We start from the raw sequence: 11857 nt of genomic DNA on the forward strand, positions 1-11857 counted from the left end.
TGATTAAAATCTGATGTAGTGTACGGGCTTTAATTATTTTGGCTATAAACTTATTTTAATTTTATTTTTTATTACTTTTGTTATTAATGCCTTTTTATTTATTATTTTACTTTGATTTTGATTTTTTGTAATTCCGCCCTACATGAGCCGATGCCTATGTAACGAGATTTCAACGAATCACAGACCTTCTTCTATAGCGCACATGATGACGTCACCGGGCAGAGTCAGGTGGCAAAGACACTCAAATAAAATGGCGGATTATACCGACGTTAGCGACCGAGAAGAACACGGCTTTTCGGTAAGTTTATCATTGTCAAATGCAACGAAAGTCATTTTTTTATGTTTATATTGTGGCTCGAATGGTTCGAGTTTAGATCGTTATTTTGCGTAGTTATTTTGGGAGTGACGATTTTGTTTCCATCGGTTCGACCACAGTCCCTCTGTGGTTCGACCGAACACCGGTGTCTTTTTCCAGTCGCTTGCCCTGGAGACGGGTGATGTTTTGTTGACGATCGGTTCAAAACCGTCTACGGTATTGAAGCCGTAGCTGTAAATATTCATCAAAATGTATCAACATTTTGTACATTATACCATAACTCTTTATTAAAGTAATTGAGCTGATTTGGACTGGAATAAAATATTTTTTATTTGGAACACATCGCAATTGATCAGGAAATATGTTTTTGCTCCAATTTTCTGCGTCGATGCCGTGGGCCGGTGACCGTTATACAATTTAAAATTTGCATTGTTTACTATAGCTGTTTACAGTGTTCTAATTATTACGATTTACTTATTTTTTTGCTTCCGTTCTAGATAATTATGCTCAGTGTTTGATGTAAAATTGAAGCGATGACTGAATAAACCAACCTTGGCTGGCGAAGATGTATCAGGAAGTGTACACATTTGTTGGAAGTGAATATTCAATGTAATGACAAAAATTGTAAAATGCTGTGAAATTTCTTTTGTAAATAAAAATATACTAGAAATTTTCTATTAAGTGGGCAAAATATAATGTACGGAAAGATTGCCCGTAGAGTATCGCTACACTGAAAAGTAAGCAACCGACAGCCTGTATAAAAGGGGGCCTGTGATTGGCTGTTACTTACGCGAGATTTGAACGGGACTTACGTAGGCGTCGGATCAGATGTATGTAGGGCGGAATTACAAAAAATCAAAGTAAAATAATAAAATAAAAAGGCATTAATAACAAAAGTAATAAAAAATAAAATTAAAATAAGTTTATAGCCAAAATAATTAAAGCCCGTACACTACATCAGATTTTAATCAGATTGGGGAAACGGGAAACTTTCTGTGGGATTTAAAAAAAAAGAGCAGCTCAAGGTAGGGTTAATTTCCCTCTTTCCAGATAAACCCGTATTGGTCTTTTTATGTCGCGGAGCATGAAATTGTTTTCACTAGAGATAATTTTAAATTGCCCTCTATTTGCAACATTTCTCGGGAATCTCCGTAACGAAGCCTAACATGTGTGCCCGTGTTCTGAAATTGGCAACGCACATGCAGTCATTGACAACATGAATGTGTGATTTGAAGTTGTATGTGTCAAAGCGTAAAGCCGAATTCGACCGCAAAGCGAGTTGACCACCCTTCGAATAAACACTGTCGCCAAAGTTACGTATTTATCACAGAAAATGTTTTAAAAAACACCAAAGCGACTGACAGCGCCACCACTCGGTTGAAGTAACTAGCGTAGTTGCTTTCGTTTCATACACTAAACCTGAGCCCAGTACTGGCGGCGCGAACACTTGCACGAGTCGCGGTTACAACTAATGCTAGGTTTTCCAAATTAATCCCCAGAAATAAACGCGCACATTCTTTCATTTTAATTGTCGCGTGAGAACTGAATGTGAGAACGAACGATTAAATAATCCAATCTCGTTGCTTTGTTAACTTTTACTGAACGTCACATCTGAAACGTTGATACGTCGCTCAATCCGTTCAATAATGTTCCCATTGCACCGAATCTCGAAAGCATCGACTTACTGTGATGATTGCGTTATTGTGAATACGTATCGTAAGGAATTATAAGATAGTGCCAGAATATTCACTGATATGAGATTACCTATTGTAATGTCCAGTCCACGAGTTAGTTGTCCACAGAACGCAAATACTTGAAGGGCGGCAGTCGTCGCGCTGAGCATGTGCGACATTGAGTTGATAAACATTGATTTTCCCACAATCCAATGCGCTCTTCTAGTGTGAAATAACACTGACAAATTTGTGAATTTAAATAAACCCTGTAAATATGATTACATATCAAAATAGTGAAATTAAATACAAGTGACAATTTAAAGGGCGGTGGTCGTCTCGCCACGCATGTGTAAAATTTGTGCTGATAAACATTGATTTTCCCACAATCCAATGCGCTCTTCTAATGGAAATCCCAAGTATGTGATTTGACCTGTGCACGACTTGCACTAATTACCGCCGGTGACCCCTTCGACACCTTTCAATCACCTAAAAATACCTAATTAAAGCTTGGTAACGTCTCAGTTTGTACTTGTTGATCTGAGTAACAGTCAAAGTCGCCATCTTTGTTTATATGAGACCCATATATCTCGCGCATGCGTGGCGCGACAACTACCGTCATGACAAAAATGGTTTGTAGTGAAATTCACTGCATAAATGTTTCTAAATCTAACATGTTGATATTTTGTTTACATATCGTATCGCTACTTTTCTGGAAATAAAGAGACAACTAAGCTGGTTTCCATGACAACGGAGTTTTCAGTTCTCATCCATAGCATTGCGCTACAAAGAGGCGTCCATTTTGTGAAAAGCTGGGCAAAATATTTTTCGTGCGAGTATACTACAGTTATTCGAGGATTTCTGTTCTGACATAGATTCCCAATTTGAGGGAGGTGCACCTTAATCGTTAGTTGGTGAACAGCATGCCGCTGGCAGTGCTGATGGATATATCACTACAATTCCGCAATGTTATTAATGTCATTGCATATTTTAGAGAATCCCAATAAAAAAACTACGCATGGCAAATTCTGCAAATTGCAATTCAAATATTGGGATGCAACCTGACTTCGCAATTACTTCTACTAACGCGGTTAGGTCGATCCCTTTAAAAACATTTGAATAACTTCGAACATTGAAAAAATTATTTTACCCACTACTTCTCTATTGATCTAGTTTGAATACGAACAAAATGAGACATACTAATCTGGAATAAAAATCGCTGTGACAGTACTGAGATTCTCGTATCTATACTTCGAAGACGTAACAATATAGCGGTTTCCATGGAATCCGATACGTCTTCTTATGAGAAAAAGTGCTCGAAGCTGAATACAGTCGTTATTGTGAAGTATTTCCAAACCACATCCATCGTTAAAAGGAATTAAATCCAAAAATAAATTATACCCTTTCATACCCAGCTAAATTCACGTACTTAACTATAAAAATACTTGTATCAACCCAAAAGATCTAAGTTGTATAGATTTGGTATCCACAAGCATTGTGCATCAGTCAATCAGTTGAGTCTGTCAGAGGTTGACTCATGATAATTGGTAACGGGAGATCATAGCTTGTGTACAGGAGACAAGATGCAGCCTGTCTTTACAAGCGATGTCAATTACATAATCGTGTACTCTTCGCAGAGTACACCATGTCTAAATATCTTCACGATTTTCCAACACAAAAATATATATTCCAATAAAGCACCGTGAAATAAAATAGACTGATTACATAACTTCCAACGTTTATAGACACATACGTTTTCCTGATATATCAATGGGGACACAATATTCGCTTCTAACCATCGTTTGTTTAAAACTCCTACTCTGGCCCAAGAAGTATTTGATACAAACACAATGCGCATGTATTTGGCGTCTTATTGAGTGGAATGATTCCAATCCACTACGCACATTCTCCTTATCTATTCCATGTTCATTTATACAGAGCATCGTAAGCAAATAGAATACTTTTTTTACTCATGTACTGTAAAGAAATTATATCATTATATCATTTCCTTCAATATGCTGGATGTTACAACGCGCGACGGAGTCACTCAAAAAATGCATTCACCGTCACTTGATACAAGTGAATCACGACCAATTAATTAAAACTTATGTTCAAAAATATTTTGTATGATTGCTTTAACATTCCTCTTATTCTTTCCGCAACCAGTGCGACGACCCTCTCAACCCTTGTCGATCTGCAGCAAGGAAACAAATGTCTCCAGTTTTGATGGCCGTTCTGGTGCCTTACCTCAACTGCCTCTTTCAGAGCCATGGGTATCGTCTCTGGTTCCATACGACATATGTGGCCGAACCACCATCATTATTGGAACGCGAAACCACCACCAAGCCAGCCACAATACCAGGCTTCACCAAATGTTGTAGTGTCCTGTTGCCAACTGTAGTATTGGATTCGAGCACATCGACACCCAGATCGTATTCTTTTGAGGGCTTGTGTGCGCCATTTCATGCAGATACCCCACAGGTCATTGTCGCACAACTTTTGAAGGACAAAGCACACAAATGATCAGTAGTGATCGCACTCACCCATTCAGCAGTCTGAATCTTGAACCGGTCAGTTTCAAATTGATGTCCATCACCAATGACCAATGCCTGGCAGCAAAAACACACTTCATTGGACGGATGTACTTGACTGGTATTTCAAAGCCCTGAAGGATATGCCAATTGGAGAGTTTATCAACACTGTCAAAAGCAGCCTTGAAATCTAAAAAAAAGGTGATCTGATTGCCTGATCTGCGACAGCTGTGGTGGAAAACAGTAGTCACGCGATGGTTATGTCACATACTTCACTTTATATTTAATAATACAAAAATATTTAATTAGTACATAATTTTTAAACCACTATTGGAAATCTCATTGATGATAAAATAAATAACACATGGTCATTCGGGCAATATCACGATTTGTTGTCTGCCCTCAGGCTGTTGGTCATGACCATAATCTCCTGGGCATGCAACCAATCGTGATATTACCCTCACAAACATGTGTTATTATTTAACTATACGTATTGAGCAAGTTGACTAAGGATGGGGTTCGAGGCCACGACTTCAACCACAGTAGCTCTGCAAAACTGACGATTTGTTTTGTTGGCTGGCAGGCTGGTTCATCAATGCAAATGTATCATATGCAATGTGCCTTCAGTGTTTCTTTATACGTGTTGAATTATTAATAAACGTTAATAAACCATTTTGTGTTTGTATGTTATTAAATACACACGAGTTCGGGACTGTATGTAGTAATGAGACCGTCTGTTTCACTTTTTCTCCGGGGTGCCGTCATATAAGCCAGTAACTGTACACTGCTGTGGGTAGAATCTTGTAGATCACCACGAGGCCGACGGCATAATTACTTATATATTTGCTCATTACAATCTCAAAATAAATTGAAGGTACTATTATCTTTCATCAGCGATGCAAAAAGAAAACGAGAACGAGAACGTAAGCGCGGCTCCGGAAGATGATATCTATCTTATCGCAAATGAGTCTAGATTCAATGTCTTTTAAAATCAGTTACATCTTGTATAGATGATGGGAGAAAGGTGAACAACTTACACAATTCATGAAGAATTGTTACATTTTATTTATTCAAATCAGAAACTTATAATGACAAATTGATGAAAAATGAAAATTTTTGTTGATAACATTTTCAGTAAATTAAAAATAAATGATTAATATTCCAAAAACACTAAATATAGCGAGGATAAATATTCAATGGCTGCTATTATATAATAACTATATAATACAACATACAGTGGCAGTGTCTATTTTAGTCGACATTTCGTAAATTCGCGAAGTAGACAGTCGTATATACCCGGTCAAAACAAATAACTCAACTCAACACAATGTATTGTTAATTAAGGGGAGAAAGTTTTCCGAAATCATAGGAACATTATTTCACTCGTGTTGCCACTGCGTCCGAGCAAACTCGAACATTAAATAGAAATGTACTTAGCTGTGTTAGCGCGCGCTCGAAATAGAGTTGGAAACAGAAAAACATTTTGTAGTGAAAACAATCATGACATGACGAGGAATATGGTAGATCAAGAACGCCGCATATTTCACTCTTTTGCTTAAGTCATTCAAAATTTTAATTTAGTAGAAAAAAAAGAAAACTGTTTAGTAATATAAACGCATCTTTGCACATTACAACATGAACTGTAGTTGTTTTATCTTCTGTCGAAAACGGCGTTTAACACTAATACTTAAATAATCCGAAAATTGGTTTGCAACTATGATTTTACTCTATTCTAATGACACGATTTCACCTTGACTGGGAATTGACAGGCTGTTCGAATTAAACCCAGCCGTTCTGACGCGTCGAGATCGATATAGATCTAATGTGGTATACTCGTGTAAGCAATACATTGCTTACACCACTGACGTAACGTGGTTTATTCATAAGCAATATCGCTGCCAAGAGGATTATACGTAATCAGAGCGACGATTCAATAAAACAGTATCTAGTGATCTGGCAATTTATATATACGAGATAGATAATCGACAAAAAATTGCTTTACGAAATGCAAATCTCGTGACAACAATGGCAACCGATTCCAACGACTTTAAGACTGGGAGTCAGAGAGCATGTATTACCACGCTGTGCAATACACGAGTTATTTCTGCTGTACCACTGTATTATTGCCAGTCAGGTATTGTCATAATATAACAGAACGCTATAACTTCGCCGCGCCTCGCCTCGCGTTATTTTCACGATTGGTGTGGTGTATCCTGCAGCCATATTTTTATCAGCAAAGCGAATGAAAATACAGCATGCATACACTGCATCACGAATGAAAATAACTTCCATACAATGTTCAAACGTCAGGGCGAGGCAGTGACCGTGCCGTGCTGTGCCGTGCCGTGCCGTGCCGTGTCTTTATGTTATGCTATAACATACGTTTCCAGACTTGATGAAAATCACTCGGAAATTCGTAACAATTTCATTCAAGTCTATAGACATATGAAGTGTCACATAACTTATATTTGGCGTTATAAAAACATATGGTAAATGGTAGTTTTGAATGAGATAACAGCAGAGAACTATGTATTCAGATATCATCACAACATTTCCATTACATTACGAACACAACTGCTAAATATTGTATTCATATGTCAGATTCAAGCAAAATCCACTCACATGCTAAAATTTTGTTCCACAATAGCTTGATTTTTTGTGTATTTGTATTACCATGGTTACGAGTTATTCGCCATTAAATTCCGAGATGTTTGTCTAAAATGCTCAGGGCGAGGATTCGATATAATGGCTCTGGTCAAAATAACACACTTTTGATTCATGCATATTTATTTTCAGTTTAGTTTAAAGTCCAATGATTATCAAATGTATTTACACGTTTACAACGGATTTAGTTCACTCTGACAAATGCAGGATCGTCATACATTTGTTGTACTAAATAGTCTTCAGTCGGCCATCTTGATTGGATCGTGAAATGAAGTCATGTGCGTATATGCGACATGGCGTGTCAAGTACACATTTGGAAATAATCATCCAATGCACGTTATTGGGAGATATGGCGAGGAACAGCATTCATTATTAAAAGAAAATGTCCATCAGTCGGCCATTCTGTTTTCGATCAAAGTTACAGGCATGAAGGTGCGATGATGACCAGTGCGTGGAACAAAATATGTTTATGCATAATCGAGATCCCATTTAAAGAAACAATGCTCAATTTTTATGCATATTTGACCAGCTACATATCTTTAATCGGTACCTGAAAAATGTCGGAGAATATGTGTGATATAATGTATGAATTATATTCGTTCGGACATTTTGAGTCCGATTGTGAAACGAAAGAACCTGCATTGTTAGGGTCCATAATGTAATGACATCCACAGAAACGCATACGAGTTTTTAGCAAGATTTGCTGCCAGACTGGTTGTAAACAGGACACATTTGAATAATATACTGACACGAAATCTCAATTCTGGTACAAAATAAGATCCCATAGCTCATTTGTATTTTTGATTTGTACGTATAGTTATGAACAATTTATCTACAAAACAATTAAAAACAAAACGGAAATTGAACGCGTTTACATTCCTATTAAAAATGGTAAAAAAGCAAAATTTATATTTTGTGTGTCATGATTGACAACGAAACTCATTTGAATAAATTTATATGACGTCCAGGTATTTGCTTGGGAAATGATTTTTGGCTCCATAATGGACGACGTAGTACATTTTACAGGATTGTATACCGCAATATGTCCACTTTTGGGAAGCGTATGATGCAAAACTATGCCAAAAAATATTTAAAAAAATAATTTTATGCCATATAGACATGATCTGGAATGCCCCATGTGGTAATTAATAGTAGGAATTGCATAGAATATTATTATAAACTATTAAACCTCTTCTATCTATAATAGCAGAAGTAGGCTGTTCGGAAGAAACAAAATAACAATGAGACGATGATTGTTATCACCGCAACGGCTGTCTCTGGAAATAGAAACATCCCGAAGGCAATGAGGAATCTGTTTTGGTATAGGCCTTGATCATTTTAATAATACTTGTTTGGGCCATATTCTATTCTGCGTTCATATAAACCAAATCATGCGTAAAAACTTGCATTCCAATCATAACATAATAATTGCTGATGTAGTTGGCTCAGCTGCTTTGTTTTGCCACTTCTGATCGCACATAAAAAAAAATCCTTCGAACGAGCGAGTGAGTCCGCGTCCTCATAAATTATTCTGTGAGACAAGAAGCCGTGACATCGAAAGTGACATTGGGTTTTGGTATGTGAACGCATAATGTATACTTGGTTAATTTGATTAATAGACAGGCCATTTGCCACTTTTCCCTGTCAACGGTTTTTCTTCGGATTTTATGCCAGAAACCAAGTTAGAATATATTAAGACTTGTGGAAATGGACCAACAATTTAAGATAGTTGAATAATTTTAAAATGGTGGACTTTCACCTTTTAAATACATTTTCGGTATACTGGGGAGATATTACCATTATAATCACACCAATTTATTCAGAAGTTATAACTTTATATGAAGTACATGTTTTAGAATGATGATGCTTGACATAGAAAATCAAAGTCAGGTTGGCTGTCACAAGATGGAAATTGGTTACATGTGTACCGTACCGAAACTGTGCTTTCTTCTTCTTTCCATACCCATGTTTTATTAAGTGGTGCTCTGTGCACTTATGCCTAAAATATGACTGGAAGCAACTAATGTTTAAATGTTTGATTGCACTATTCTCATCTGGGATTATCCCTGAACTTGACTCTGTTTTTCATACATTCAAAATCTTGTGTCAACATATTAATATTCATCTGTTTTGCCTGCGTACATTACAGCAAGAAAGACATTAAAAGAATTCCCTGGCTTGTGACAATTCTTTTATTGAGGCTAAATAAAGTGGAACTAATGTTGTTCAGCAGGCTGTAATAATTTGCTCATCTTTTTCTATGACTTTATTCCAAACGGATAGGAGGTGGTATCACAACCAGTGATGCTGCGATATGCTGGTAAAATAGCACATCCCTCAGTGCTGATATGTCCACAAATTGGACTAAGTATCCACGAATCTTTGGTCACCATTTGCTATTTCCGATTGAAAAGGTGAGTCGGGAATTTATGAACCAGCAACACTAAGACATTAGTGCCTGTTGCATGAACAATCACGGGTGCATACGACTTATTAACCTCCAGTATCAAGCGAGTATCGGCTTCACAATGGTTAGTGTCTTCAAGCTCTGTTATATTTTTATTGGCGATCAGCCAGGTCTTTTAATTTTCTGTATTGTAGAGTGGTGTTTTGAACACGTTATTGTGATCTTTGGCATAATTTACCAGGAAACTCATCAGTTCTGTTTTATTAACTCTTTTACCATGGTTTACCTGCGACGCTGTGTAAGTTGTTTTGCAGTCCCTTGTGTGTAGTTGTCAAATATCACACCAAGCGAGTATGCGTGATTAGCTGCTGCAGGTGTGCAGAATCTGAAGTATGCCTTTGCATACTCTCCCCATGCTGTCCTGGTTTTAATTGATCTAACTGCATCCAGGCCATCAATTAACCCTGCTGCCTCAGACAAAGAAGTTTGCACCTCAGCATTCGATTCGTCTATCAGGTAATTACGTAAACCTGATTTGCAACCTTGTCGGAGACCAGCTTTACCAACAAGAACACTAAATGCACGTCTGTCTCCTTTGAGAACACTCACTGCTCTTGGAGCTGTTTTTGCCCCCTCCATACAAGTTTTGAGTTGTGAGTCATTCATCAACAAACTCAACATACACGTCTTCTTCCATCGCAGAATAATTCAATAGACCCTTGAGTACAGTCATCTCTGTTTGTGCTCCAGTTTTGAAATGTCTCGCGGGACCTTGAATAAATGGGTAAAATATTGGTCCAGCTGTAGGACAAAACTTTCAACCATTGTCTCATGCTTCTTAATGACCCCAACAGTTATTTCCTTATGAATATACTCTGTCAGAACTTTCAAACGTTCCTGTTTTTCACAAATGTATCAACAGCTCTTTCGTTTGTACTAAATCCTCCTTGCATAGGCCCCCATCTAACCTTTTCTTCTCTGTTAATAGATGTTTCAGTTTTTAAGTCGTCATAGATGGTTGAGAATGGCTTGCCAGAAACTGAACCGCCAAACCATTAACTATAAGATCATCCCATCCCATGCTTACTTTTGATATCTTGCAGCTTAATGTGTTAAAATTCTCAAACTTGTTTATGTTGCTTTATACTCATATGATAGTGCTTCCCTTTCATTGCTTGATCAACAGAATCGTGAGCTATTACATCAGCATCCATCCACCATTCTTTTAATCCAAGACAAGAATATTTCCCCCCCAAGGATTTTTAGGTTGCCAAAATGGTATTCCTTGGTTTAACTATTGAATGATCAGAACTTTTGAATCGATGGCTTTATCGTCATGTCCATATACCACTTGACAACATTGTCTGTAGGAGGGAGTGGAATGACCGGGGGTACTCTAATTTGCATTTTGCTCATTTCTGGCTGTACTTCGAGAAGCATATCTCTGATTATAGCTCCACGCAATACCCAAACTACATCACGCTGAAATGCTTATTCAATCAATGATGAATCTTTGAACTTGTCCTCAAAATCGAGCATTGCTGGAGAGTCTGCCCGTTTTTTGAATAACGTACGCGTCTCAATCTTTCTGTTCCTGGTGCAATAGATCACCATATGGTTGGCATGATGTTTTCCTCTTGATGCCTGGAATACTGTAGTGTGATGTGTCGTGTGTTATCCTGTCAGAGTTTGCTGTCGACCATCAGAGTTATCAAAAGTAATGTGAACTGCCCTACCATTCCAGGTGGAAGCATCTGTGCATGCTCCATTGTGACATCATCTGATATACTGATAACACTTCTGTGCAATAATCTTGATGCCTCCTTACTCCCGGTTAATCTATTGATTGCCAAGCCCGTGGCGATATTTAAAGGCGATCTACCATGTGATTTTATTGCTTCCCACCCTTGAGCAAGGCTTGAAATATTGTGACTTAAGTCTTCGGGCGTATTGACAATTCCATTTTCATTGATAGGCCATGTGTCATTTAATGACCAAGCTATAGCGTTAAAGACACACTCTAGAGGAATACAAGTTTTCAGAGAAAGCGAAAATCGGGATTCTAATAAACGATACCCTCCGAACTCTCTTCCCCACTGCGGTAATGCACCGAGGCGATATACTGCCAAGAAAACACATCTTTAAGAAACTATTTTATCTCATTTGCATATTTGTGCCGTGAATACCAATATCATATCACGTCGCTATGAGTACCATGACACGGCGCGACGACCACTGCCCTTTAAATCTGTTTTGATGAAGTTTTAGT

At 37.7% G+C, this 11857-nt stretch overlaps 1 long non-coding RNA gene across 1 annotated transcript; it reads left to right on the top strand.

Moving 5' to 3' along the window:
• The first annotated feature begins 219 nt into the window (after positions 1 to 219).
• On the top strand, positions 220 to 1101 carry LOC144363884 (uncharacterized). The gene is made up of 2 exons (XR_013422779.2): positions 220 to 298; positions 814 to 1101. It is a non-coding gene; the product is annotated as an uncharacterized LOC144363884 (long non-coding RNA).
• Positions 1102 to 11857: the final 10756 nt, after the last annotated feature.

This window comes from Saccoglossus kowalevskii, chromosome 12, assembly GCF_978046115.1.
Source record: "Saccoglossus kowalevskii chromosome 12, keSacKowa6.1, whole genome shotgun sequence".
NCBI classification, from domain to species: domain Eukaryota; kingdom Metazoa; phylum Hemichordata; class Enteropneusta; family Harrimaniidae; genus Saccoglossus; species Saccoglossus kowalevskii.